Here is a 12,395-nt window from a genome sequence, read left to right as displayed (position 1 = left end):
AGTCATCTAGGAGTGACTCCGAATCAAGCCGCTCGTCCTTAACGTTGAAAGATGAGGTGGCTCTGGCATCTTGTTATGTTACCCCTTGGGATGCCTCCCTTGTAGGATATTCCGGGCATGTGTTCCGGAATGACCCAAGACAAGCTAGAGAAATGTCTCTCAGTTGGCCTGGGAATGCCTCAGGATCCCAATCGGGAGACCTGGGTGAAGTAACTGGGAAGAGGGAATTATGGGCTTCCCTGCAAACGCTGCTTCACCAGATGAGCAGATTAAAAATAGATGAAAGTTCAAGTATGTAATGACTACAAAGATTGTTAGACAATCATGATATTATGTGTGATTAACTCATACATTCAGACTACTTAAACACCCACAGAGAGTGGAGCACGTCAGCATTCATTTGAGTGTGGAGGTTTGCCGGAAAAAAAAAAAAAGAATCGCCTTGGAGAGTTCCGGTATGTAGTAATGTAGCATCACTCCCCGACACAGACACATAACTCTTACAAGTGTTATATAAGTGTAAACTGCAAATGTTGCTCCAAAGCATGCATGTGGAAGAGCATGTACAGTCTGCGTCTGCACTGCGCACAGGAAGACATGGTGGAATCCCTGTTGGCAGAGGATTCAAAGCCTTATGGAATTTAGTCCTGTATAAGAGTGAAGTGAGTCCATGGTTTGTGTCATTAGTGCTTAGTACTCCATCCATCCATTATCCATACCGCTTATCCCCACAAGGGTCGCGGGCGTGCTGGAGCCTATCCCAGCTGTATTCGGGCAGTAGGCGGGGTATACCCCGAATTGGTAGCCAGCCAATCGCAGGGCACACAGAGACAAACAAACATCCGCACTCACGATCACAAATAGGGGCAATTTCGAGTGGCCAATCAACCTACCATGCATGTTTTCGGAATGTGGGAGGAAAACGGTGTACCCGGAGAAAACCCACGCAGGCACGGGGACAACATGCAAACTCCATACAGGGAAGCCAGAGCCGGGATCGAACCCACAACCTCTGAACTGTGAGGCGGACGTGCTAACCAGTCAATCACCGTGCCGTGCCCGTGCTTAGTACTATAATTTGTCATTTGTTTAGGTGGATGATCACATGTATTTTCTAATGCAGGCCATCTGTTGCCTAGGGCTCAAAACGTAATGTATATAAAGGCCTAAATAAACCAATCTGACGTCGGAGGTCGTGAAGCATCATGGCATCTGATTGCGCCGTCTGATTGGTGAAGTGACCACCGTTGTAGCGTCGTAACCCGTCAGGAAGCGTCTGGTGGGCGTTTCAACATGTTGAATCGGTGTCGTGAGTCTTTGATTGGCTGGTAGCTAACAAATCAGCGCTCGGAGCACCAAAGGGAAGTGAGCAGTGAGCACGCCTTTGCTGCCGTGTTCTTAGAAGTACAAGAGCGAGTATTGACAATTTAAGTATTTCACAATACCGTGTCAAGAACGTAAAGGTTTACTTCGCGTGGGGGTTCACAGTTGCCCAGGCCTATCTTGGCTTTCACACCTATTACGCCATGTCTGCTCGTTGCACATTCAACTCAAATGATGGTCTGAAAAAAAATAGATAGCTCTAATGGTTATGGCTGATATTCCATGGTGCATCTACCAGATTGTGTATGCATACATGTGCGTACCAGGCTGGATAAAGCATTTTAAAGCTATTAAATGCGCAGATGGGCCTCCTGACAGTAGATGGAGGATGCAGAAGAGATCCTGAGCGGAAAACGATGCAGAAAAACAACTCTGAAATCAACCTTATCGACTGTCGTTTCCCTGCTTCTTTCTGTTGCATTATAGGATAAATACAGTTTTTGCATTTATCTGAAATGTTTTTTGGGGGAGTGGAATCAGAGATCACACAGATGCAATACATTTGCATTACTGTTTTTTTTGTAATGTAAAACACTCAGTAGATCACACTCTTCTGCCAAGAACAAAACATTGTAATATGGAACAGAACCAAACTGCATACATGCTTAGCTACCAGGCTCCTGCCTGTAACTGAATTTTCACATTCATGCATGATTCTGTGAGAACTTTAGGGATACAGTATGTCTAACGTGTCTGTTCTTGCAATGATCCAACACAAATGGGGTGGGAATTTTTTTTTACCGACACCTTTATTCAGATCTTCACTAAAGACTGGAATTACACTACATGGTTTTCCATACAATTCCATTTTCCCCTCCACTGTGGCCCAGTCTGGATAGGATATGCAAGTGAAAACAAAGCATGGAATTGGATATCTTCCAAAACAAGCCTTGCTCATATTTGAATAAAAATCTGACATGAATCTGATAGTTACCAATATGATCAGGAATAATCACTAACTGTTCTGGCCATATGAGTAATTGAAAGCAGATGTAAATATTAAATATTGTTTTTAAAACGAACAAAAAACTATAAATAGGCACAAAAGACCAAATTTGGCATTGAAGATCTGCAGAGTGAATCCTGCCATACCGTAGTGGTTTATGTCAAAGCACATGGTTAATTTTTTTTCTTCATTATTCACAAACAAACAAATACGGATGAAAGTTAGTCCTCTAATATGATGCAATAGAGTGTTGAAATTTGATCTCTCAGTGCTCTGAGGGCTTACATTTAATAGACAGAGAGGTGGATTATCGAAATTGCCACTTGCAAGCCATTGACTTTGCTTTCATGCACTCTTGCTTGCTTACAACTACGAGGTTACAGTGTGCTGTTGTGAGCAACACTGGACCACTCCCTTACATTATTGGAATCTGGCTGACTGGACCGCAACTAGCAGACATACAAGGCAATGTTTATATGCACAAATACAGTAAATCAGATTACTGACAGTTCGGTCCCTCCATGATTTTAAAGTCCTCCGTGAACTCTCTGTGCAAATGCATTGGATTAATTCAAATAAATTTTAGACCTGGTCAAATGATGTCTGCCTTTGAATGTTAGATGGAGAAGGTGCTCCTTTCAGCTCATTTGGCTGTGGGATTCGTGAAGGAAGAGTGGCTTGTTGCTACCTGGAAAAAGTGAAAAGAATCCATTATCTGTACCGCTTATCCTCACAAGGGTCGCGGGGCGTGCTGGAGCCTATCCCAGCTGTCTTTGGGCAGTAGGCGGGGGACCCCCTGAATTGGTTGCCAGCCAATCGCAGGGCACACAGAGACAAACATCCGCACTCACAATCACACCTAGGGGCAATTTAGAGTATCCAATCAACTTACCGTGCATGTTTTTGGAATGTGGGAGGAAACCGGAGTACCCGGAGAAAATCCACGCAGGCACGGGGAGAACATGCAAACTCCACACAGGGAGGCCGGAGCCGGGATCGAACCCACGACCTCTGAACTGTGAGGCGGACGTGCTAACCAGTCGACCACCGTGCCGCACAAGAACTGTTATTATTATATAAATTAAGTACGGAACAAAATATAGTCATGCTGTTTGATTAAGACAATATGCAGTACTACTTTACACCTTGAGGATGGTCTTTACATTTATATTTACGAATTTTCATTTGGTTAACGAGTAGGGATGTAATGATACAACCAAGATTCGATTCGATCTTCAATTTTCAGTTCCCGATTTCGTTTCAATTAGATCTCTTTATAAATCTTTTTTTAACACAACGAATGACCACTTTTAGTTCACTTTTTATTTTAACATCTGCATTTTGTAACGTTCCAAAAAAATGAAAATAATAATAATTTTGACTGTACAACTAACTACATTTTTTTTTGTCTTATCAGTGTTTTGTTAGTGCCAGAACTAAGCATGAAAATAGATAAATGTACAATAGATTTGACTGTTATTTCAAATCCTTTTGTAATCAAAATGTCAACATCAATAGTTTAAATAGACCTTAGATCAATTTTCAATGAATCATTACATCCCTAGTAACGAGGCATAATGGGGTCCTAGGATTGCAACAGTCTCATCAAACATTTCAAGGATATGAATGGTACTCAATCAATTGTCATCCCACGGCATGAGAAGGCACACTCACTGTATTTAGTGTTTGTCACTGGATTCTTTTAGGCCACATGCACTCATAAAAACATACATTACGCGTTTTTTATGATATCCTCCGTCTATCTGCCTTTGACAGATGCCCATTTAGTAGGTGATAAACGAAAGACGGGAACCTTAAAAAAAATTAATGGACTAAGCATAACAGATGCCCATTTTTTCCATCAATGTCGATCGTCTATTTTTGCGGTGAGGCTTCAATGGCCGCGGCAAGGTTTCCGTTTCCCGTTGGCCGTGACCGAGGCTTCTGGGTCCTAAAAGGAGATGCGGAAGTTTGTCGAAGTTTGTAGATGGAAATGCAAACAGACGCCTGTTTAAAATGATAGGCGGACCGGCCCATAGCTGATTACTATTTGTTTTGGCCGGATAAAAAGGCGAATAGACGGACAGTGGAAGGGTACCCCAGCTGTAGGCGGAATGCGATAAATGGGAACCCGGGAATTTTTTGTATATTGCCCAGGGATCTCACTTATCAAAAAGTGCGTAGGATTCCAAATAAAAGTGTGCCTAAGCACAAACGTTGGAATTGGCGTAAGGAGAAAATCAGACCGTTCAAACTGTGCGTACGCACACCTGTATGACATTTTCCCTTAATCAGACTCCCATTTACGAATGAGCACATAGGTGGAACACGTCCTATCAACCATATATGGTCAATAGGAAGCAGGAAAATTAGTAAAAATGAGCGTTGTAGGCAGATGTTTCATTGAGCAAGGAACATGGCAACGGCAGGAAAGGTGACGAGGAAACGTAATTTCACAGAGTGTGAAATGAACAAACTGGTCGGAGAAGTGGAGGCAAGGGAGGGCGTGCGGTTTGGTGGCTTTGAAAGCGACACTCCCTAAAAATTCCCTCCTTCCTGATACTTGCTTGATCAACGTCGTGTAGCAGTGCCAGCAGTGCCATTTTGCAATACGCACAGATGTCACTGGCTCACCGCAGTATTCATATGCTTGTATGGCAATCATGCTGATGAATCACAGCTCAGAATTGACTGATTGAGTAAAAAAATAAAACATATATACACGTGCTATTTTGTATGTTGTTTTTTCCCCAGCGTAAGCATTGTATATTGTAGACCAATTTGTATACATCTCCGTGTCGTGTCTCGCACAGGATGCTAAGGCTTACATTTAATTTAATGAGGTGTATGCAGAAGAAGAGGAGGACGCAATTGTCAATACTGTATAGGATGATGATCACTTGGCAACCATGGTGAGAATTAAACTTCAGCGAGCTGCGCAAGACCCGGGCCACTCTCATGTTTGTTCTTTTATTTTTCAAATTTAATCGAAGGTGTCATGTCACTTTCATTCCATCTTCTCGACCATGATTGAGGAAATGAGGCTCCAATAACTCTAGGAAAGGAGTGTAGCAAAGGAACACAACAGCGGAGCCGCGGAGCGACAGTCAGACAAAGTGTGAGATATGTGCGAGTCAAAATGTATTATTTCTTATGTTTGCAACTTCACATGTTGTTCATTAAAATGAAATTCGTTAGTTCAAAGATTTGTCATCAATAGTTGTACGAGAACGTTTACTTTTTTTCTTAATGTTGGGTAACTTGCTGTTGTGATAATTTATTGACAATTGTCATGGGTCAGAGAGACCTGCGCTAATGTTTAATCATCAAAAATATCACATAATATTTTTATATGAATAAAAGAAGATTTAAAAACGGCTAGCACAAATAGTAATCATTTTTGTCTCCCTAGATTTTCCAAATTTGACACACAACACCACAGGAGGGGTTAAAAAGGTTTTCACAGTTGTCTTGTTATGAGGTAATAATATAAGGATCAACAATAATAATAATGATAATAAAGTATACTTCTGTTTTTACATATTTACATATATATATATATATATATATATATATATATATATATATATATATATATATATATATATATATATATATATATATATATATATATATATATATATATATATATATATATATATTATCATTATTGTTTAGAAAATCTAGACAGACAAAAATGATTACTATTTGTGCTAGCCGTTTTTAAATCTTTTCTTCATATAAAAATGATATAAGTGATATTTTTGATGATTAAACATTAGTGAACACATTTGTTTGAATATATGAGGTGAAACGGAATGTGTGGGAGGAATGATCCTATGATATGATTTCAAATTCTCACCAACTGTGTCTCCCAAAAGTGCGTACGGATGGTTGAGAGCTGCCGTAAATGTGCGCACTTCCTTCCGCCAAGTTGTTTTCGGAGTGGCTGACTTATGAAGCAGGGATCTGCGCACGCAGCTTTCAGGCCCAGTTTTTGGCCTGAAAGTACACTTGCACAAATTTTCCCATAGGTTTTTTTTTTTTGATAGGTCACATACGTTGCGCAGGAATTTGCGTACGCATCTTTCAGGCCCCGTATTGTGCGTACGCAGCATTGATAAGTGAGGCCCCAGCTCTGTAAAGAAGGCATTCTTAGACACGGCTGCTACATCGCTAGCATGATTTATTCATGATCAAGTGTTGTGTTATCACCCTGATTTTGTCTTGAGAGCTGTCCAATTCAATTCTTTCTTTTTAACTTTATTTACTAACTGGAGGTTATCAAGCCAGCCAAGGAGACGGAGTCTGCTGGGTGTTCCTGACGACACACCGCGGCTGCACGTGAACCTGTGTGTGCACGGCAACACCACAGCAATAGCCCTCGGTCATGCCTTGCGTCTCTGATAGGCTATTCTTGGCATAGCAAGTTTTAAAACAACAATTCAATTTTCAATTAGAGGCATAAAGATGGGGCCAAAGATGGGTTATTTTCAAAAATAAAACTGTCAAGGCTTCTATAATGTCAAGGATGGGCTTCAGTTGATAAGATTATGTTGGTTACTATTATTTGACTAGTGCAGAACAACAGAATGATTTACTTGCTGATTAACATGACTCACTCTATTTCAGCAAACCTTTGATTTAAATTATCTGCTCTTTTATGGATCCAACTTGGTCATCCAACTTTGTCTCTCTTATGCCACACTGACAGTTGTCCTATCTGGGAATACATTGCTATCAGTGTCTCCTTGTATAGCAGCTGTTTCTCGACTACTTAGTTGAAAATTCTATTTATATTGTCTTGTATTATCACATAGGTAAAGAGATAACAGATACGTAAGTCACAATCAGTTACAAGAGGAAATATAAATAGCAGCATTTAAAACTTTATTTTTAAATGTTTTGCAGGAAAAACAAGCTTACAATGCTTACTAGTGTGTATAGCTATTGGCTAATTTTCTGAGGTCTTAAGCACGTCCCAAGTCAATGTGGAAAAAAAAAATCAAGAAAGTAGAGTCTAGTGTTGGGTCGTTCTCAAATGATTCGTTCAAAAAGAATGAATTTGGATCACTTCCTCAAATGTTTAGTTCTTTTTTAAAAAAACCCCAACATTTTTATACCTTTATTCAAGCAGAGAACAGGTACAGAACATAGCGATTCGTTCTTTTCTCCGTTCATTTGAGCTCAGCCACGCACATGTCGTCAATCTTTGCAAACAACCAACGAGCAGCCGGCGTCAGATGGAGGAGGGATTTTATGAACATACTGCCACACTATTGGCCTTCACGAAGGAATCAGTGACGTAACTTCCCGTTCACGAACGAATCAGTGAGTGAACATACTGCCATTTCCCGCTCACCATTGATTCAGTGAGTGAACGTATTGCGTTTCCCGAATGATTCGGTGAACGATTCTTTTGAACGGTTCTTTTTGATCAACTGATTCTAATGATTCAGTTCACTGAAAAGAACTGTCATGCCCATCACTAGTCGAGTTGCCACCAATTTCAAGCAAGTAAAGTCATTACTTGGTACAAGAAACTCATAAATTTTGGTGTGATAACTTTTTTTTTTCTCTAATCCGACAAAAAGTTCATTATCTATGAAAATGTAATGAACATTTGCATCTCTAAAAACGAAATGAACAACATAACTTACACATAAAATGAATGTCTTCACTTAAATTATTGAGAAGAAAGCATGTTGTTTGTTCAGTCTAACATTTGTATGAGTGGCACACTATTAATGTGATGATACATACTGAAAAATGATTTAAAAAAATAAATATATTTTTTCTGGTGCCAATCTGTTACCCAAAACTAATTAGTGTTTATAAATGGGTGAATGAAAGGCATTAATTTTGTGCACATTGTACGTTGTCACTTTTTGAAGTTCGGTAAAGCTGACAAGCATTAGGTGTCAGGGAAAGCTGCCACATTGAATATGGCTGACACGATCACGACCAGAAAAGGAATCTATATATCGATGTCTATGCTTAACCCATTGAGGCGCTGTTTTGTGTTTCTACGTTTAAAGCCGGGAGAGCATGTACGTCATTTTCTTTTTTTTAATCCAATTCTTGGTCTCCAAGCCAATAAAATGCATCGGAATATACACATGATGGTGTCATGACTCCTTGGAGGATGTCGGTAATGTCCGCCAGTAATGGCGGACGCTGTTGAAGTGCAAAAGACAACGCGCTTGTGGACTTTGAACCAGTGGAACCAGTCGAACATATATAATTGATATGTTTGAAGACAATGACGATATCGATGTCTTTGTAACAGAATAGAGGATGGTATTTATCACTTGATTTAAAAAAGAAAAAAATTAAAATAGTACTTTGCTTACACTGGTAAAATATTACGTTATTTTTACATCTTCGATCGAAACAGTAACGAGTGATAAACTTGGGCCAGTTTGAAAGCCACATGTCTAAGTTTTGAATTTTGGGGGAATTACGTTTATATCTGCTGCAGGGGCTGAGATATTAAAGCAACACTGTGTCATACGTTAGTTTTTGCTGATTATGGCGGCGCCACGTGGACAAAAGCGGTCGTGTTTTGACAAAAGTCAACCACATTTCCTATGCGTGCCAGCGCTTAGTGCGTTAAAATCCTGAGCTCTGGCTGGCCTGCAAGTTGGACTGAATTACATTTCTATTTCCAGTGGTTGTGTGAAAGATAGATAGCAATGAGGTAATGAATCTAATTTTGTTTAAACAATACTTTTGTTTTTTTGTTTGTATTGGTGCTTCTGCCATGACACCAGTAATAGCACGTAGACGTTTGAATTGACTTCCGTCCTTATAGCGAAAGGAGGAAGTGAGCATGCCGTAAAGCAATTCAGGACATTTGTATTTTTTTTGTGTGCCAGGGTTGATCCCATCCTCCTCAAAGTTGCTTAGTGCTTAGTATACATGGATTTCCGAATATGCTTAGTCCGTCTATTTTAAAATTGTACCCGTCATTCGTCAACCGTCAGCAAAACAGGTGTCCATCATAGGCGGATAGACGGACCGGTCCTTCATAAAGACGGAATGCCCAGCTCTAGTTAAATGCGCTAACTAGGTTAGCTTAGCAATTAGCTTCGCTTGTAGCTTAATCGAAGCCACAAAGGCAATGATTACGGTCTGAGGAGTAAGTGTATCGCACTTACTAGATACACACAGATACTTCCTTGCTTTTTCATTGCTCCTTTTTGGCCTCTGTTGGAAGCTGGCTGTGTTGTTTATCTCTAGGTCCCACAGACCGCAATGATATTGCCTCACATTGTTTTATTTTACCACGCTGTGTGTGTGTGTTTGCCTACTTGCCGCATGACATAGAGGTGCAACAACTCCACGTTTATCCGCACGAGTGAGTGCCCAGCCGTGCTGAGTGTTCAATGAAGTAAAACAATTTTTTACAAGAATATCTTGTCCGCTGCCAATCAGAAATGGGTTGAAAGAATCATATGTGTGTTTGTTGAGTGAGGCTTTAATGTCCAAGAGAACTTTTTCCATCCTCCATCGACAGGTTGCAACCTTAGATTTGCCCCATTGTGAAATTAGAATCCAACAAATTGGATGCACTCTAGAGCCCTGATTAATAATTCTCGGAGTTGCTTCTAGTGCTGTTTGTGTTGAGGTAGCCACTTCACACCAACAAGTGATGCTGTCTGAGTTGTCAGCTTGGCGTGAATGAAACAAAAACTCCCTTTCCTTTCTTTCTTTCTTGCTTTCCTCCCTAAAAGGACAAACTGTTAACACAGTTGCATATTGCAGATTTCAAACTATACACAAGGTGACGTGTAAGTTCAAGTCGAGTTACAAAGCACTTAGAGACAGAGTCCCAAGTCAAGTCATTCCCAAGTTTTTGGCAAGCAAGTCGCAAGTCCTAAAGCTAGCAAGTCAAGACTGACTTGAGTCAAGTCATAGGACTCGAGTCCCACATTTCTGGTCAGTTTACAGTACACTGTCACTCTTGGAACTCAGTGGTGTCATCAGCCCTCCATGTGTGACTCAGAATGAGGTATTGGACAGCTCAGATAGAACCTTGCTCTCAACAAATTTTCACTATTATTGTCTGGCTGCAGTACTATTTTTCTGTTCCTTTAATTTGAAAAAAAAAAACTGTAAAGAAAAGGAAAAAAGGCTGCTTTGACGCAAAAAAGATGAGGTAGGTGGTGATGTATGTTTGGGAGGGATTCAAGGCGCTCCCTTCTAACTTCAGTAGTTGTAATTTAGAAGCCCTGAGGCCTATGCAATGAAGGTCCATGCACAGGCTAATGGCACGTGAGTGTTTTGAGCCCTAATGGGGACCAGTCGTGGAATGCCTTCCTCTCTTAAAAAGCAAGCTGCTTTCTGCTCTATTTGAATGCACATCCTGTAACGCAGATGAGCTGAGTGTTTAACTGTGAACAAGACTTCTAACACGTTGTGGCACCGCCTGTCTTGTGCAGCTTACAAACACACATCTGCAGTACATTACTACAAATGTACATGAGAAAACCCTTACTGTACAATTAATCTGCAGACTTCTTAAAGGGCTGACATTATTCTGACAATATTTGATCATTCAGTTGGGTTTGTTCGCTACAAAGGTGAGCATGAAGCCCCTTTCCGACTTTTACGATTCTTCGAAATAGCCACCTTTTGTCCGCATATCATCTTTGCACATCTTGATATTTTTTCAGTCAGTTATAATGTTGGTAATGCTTTATGACCTGGAATGACTTTCAATTCACAGCCGTGGATTATCAAGAGTTAATAATAGGTTGAATTTATTGACTTTGAGACTGTTTAAATTTGATAGTCTTTTCAAACTTTTGACTAGTACTGTATATTCTGAATATATAATTATCGGTTGTATCACAGAAGGTTAAATGACTGTGAGAGACTGAAATTTGTGTTTCACTGTTGTAGACTACAATGGCAACAGTACTACTGTATGTTAAATTACAGTTGTACTGGATAGGTGACATTTGTCATACAGAGTAAATTGTGGCAAACTCGTGATTTCAATAAAATGAGTGTCTACCAGGTCGAATTACGCGCCACATCAATGACGTAAACTGGACCCAGACGAAGCCTTCCCATTGGTGCACACTTCGAAATGAATGACGTATATTGCTGCACGTAGACTCTGGTTTTAATTATTGGCTCAGCCGTGTGGGGTTTTACATGAATGAAAAGAGTCACTTACACGTGCAAGTTTTATGACGGCATCGCATCAAGCCATTTGGTTGCCAAACATTAGTCCCGCTTTGGGGATTAAAAAAAAAAAAAAAAGCAGTAACGCTTTCATTACAGCGTAAAATGAACCAGAAACGCACGTGCGCTCTCTGTCTGCGTTGAAAAATGACACACCTCCCAAACGTTCAACATAATTCACATTTACGGGCTCAAATATATCATTTCAATAAATGCTAACGCCCGGCAGACTTGACTGATAGTCATGATGATGGCACCCACCTTGAGGCAACCGACGTCCGCTCACTGGTCCTCGGTGGAGGGATGCGGCCGGTCAACTCCACTGCTTTGCGGTACAGCCCCAGTGAGAGGGAAAACTTCAATAGTTAGATAGTCGAAGTTTCACAGGACACTTGCTTGACTCTCATGAATCCCCTCAACAAGTAGATTTTTTTAAAAAGTAAGAAAAGAAAAAAGAATGAAAAAGTAATAGTGGCGTTTCCTCAGATTTCGATGCTCAAGAAAAAATGACCAATTTTCTCTTGTGCGTCACGCTGATGGCACCACATGCCTCTTGTATACTTAACCATGTCAATCAACTTCGGCATCAATGTATAAAAAAGTATGTAGAAAGTATTTTTCTCCATCAACGTGTTCATGCATGGTTTAAAAGCCTTAAAAAATCAAATAAAATAAAAAATCAGCCATCAGCTTTGACAGAGTCACACAAAAATCTTCCAGCAATCATTCTAGGGCGCAAAGTTGTACTTGTCAGTCTTTTGGGGCATTTGTGTGAGGAGAGCCTGTCCCAGCATCCAAGTCTCACAAAGCAGAGAGGTGGCCACAAGTCATTGCTGCTGTTTCAGCTGTCCCAAAGCCCCTTTACCGGGCT

The sequence above is a fragment of the Filicampus tigris genome, chromosome 8 (genome assembly GCF_054856515.1).
Source record: "Filicampus tigris isolate MCC_2025a chromosome 8, RoL_Ftig_1.0, whole genome shotgun sequence".
NCBI classification, from domain to species: Eukaryota; Metazoa; Chordata; class Actinopteri; order Syngnathiformes; family Syngnathidae; genus Filicampus; species Filicampus tigris.
Note: the sequence above shows the minus strand (reverse complement) of the source record.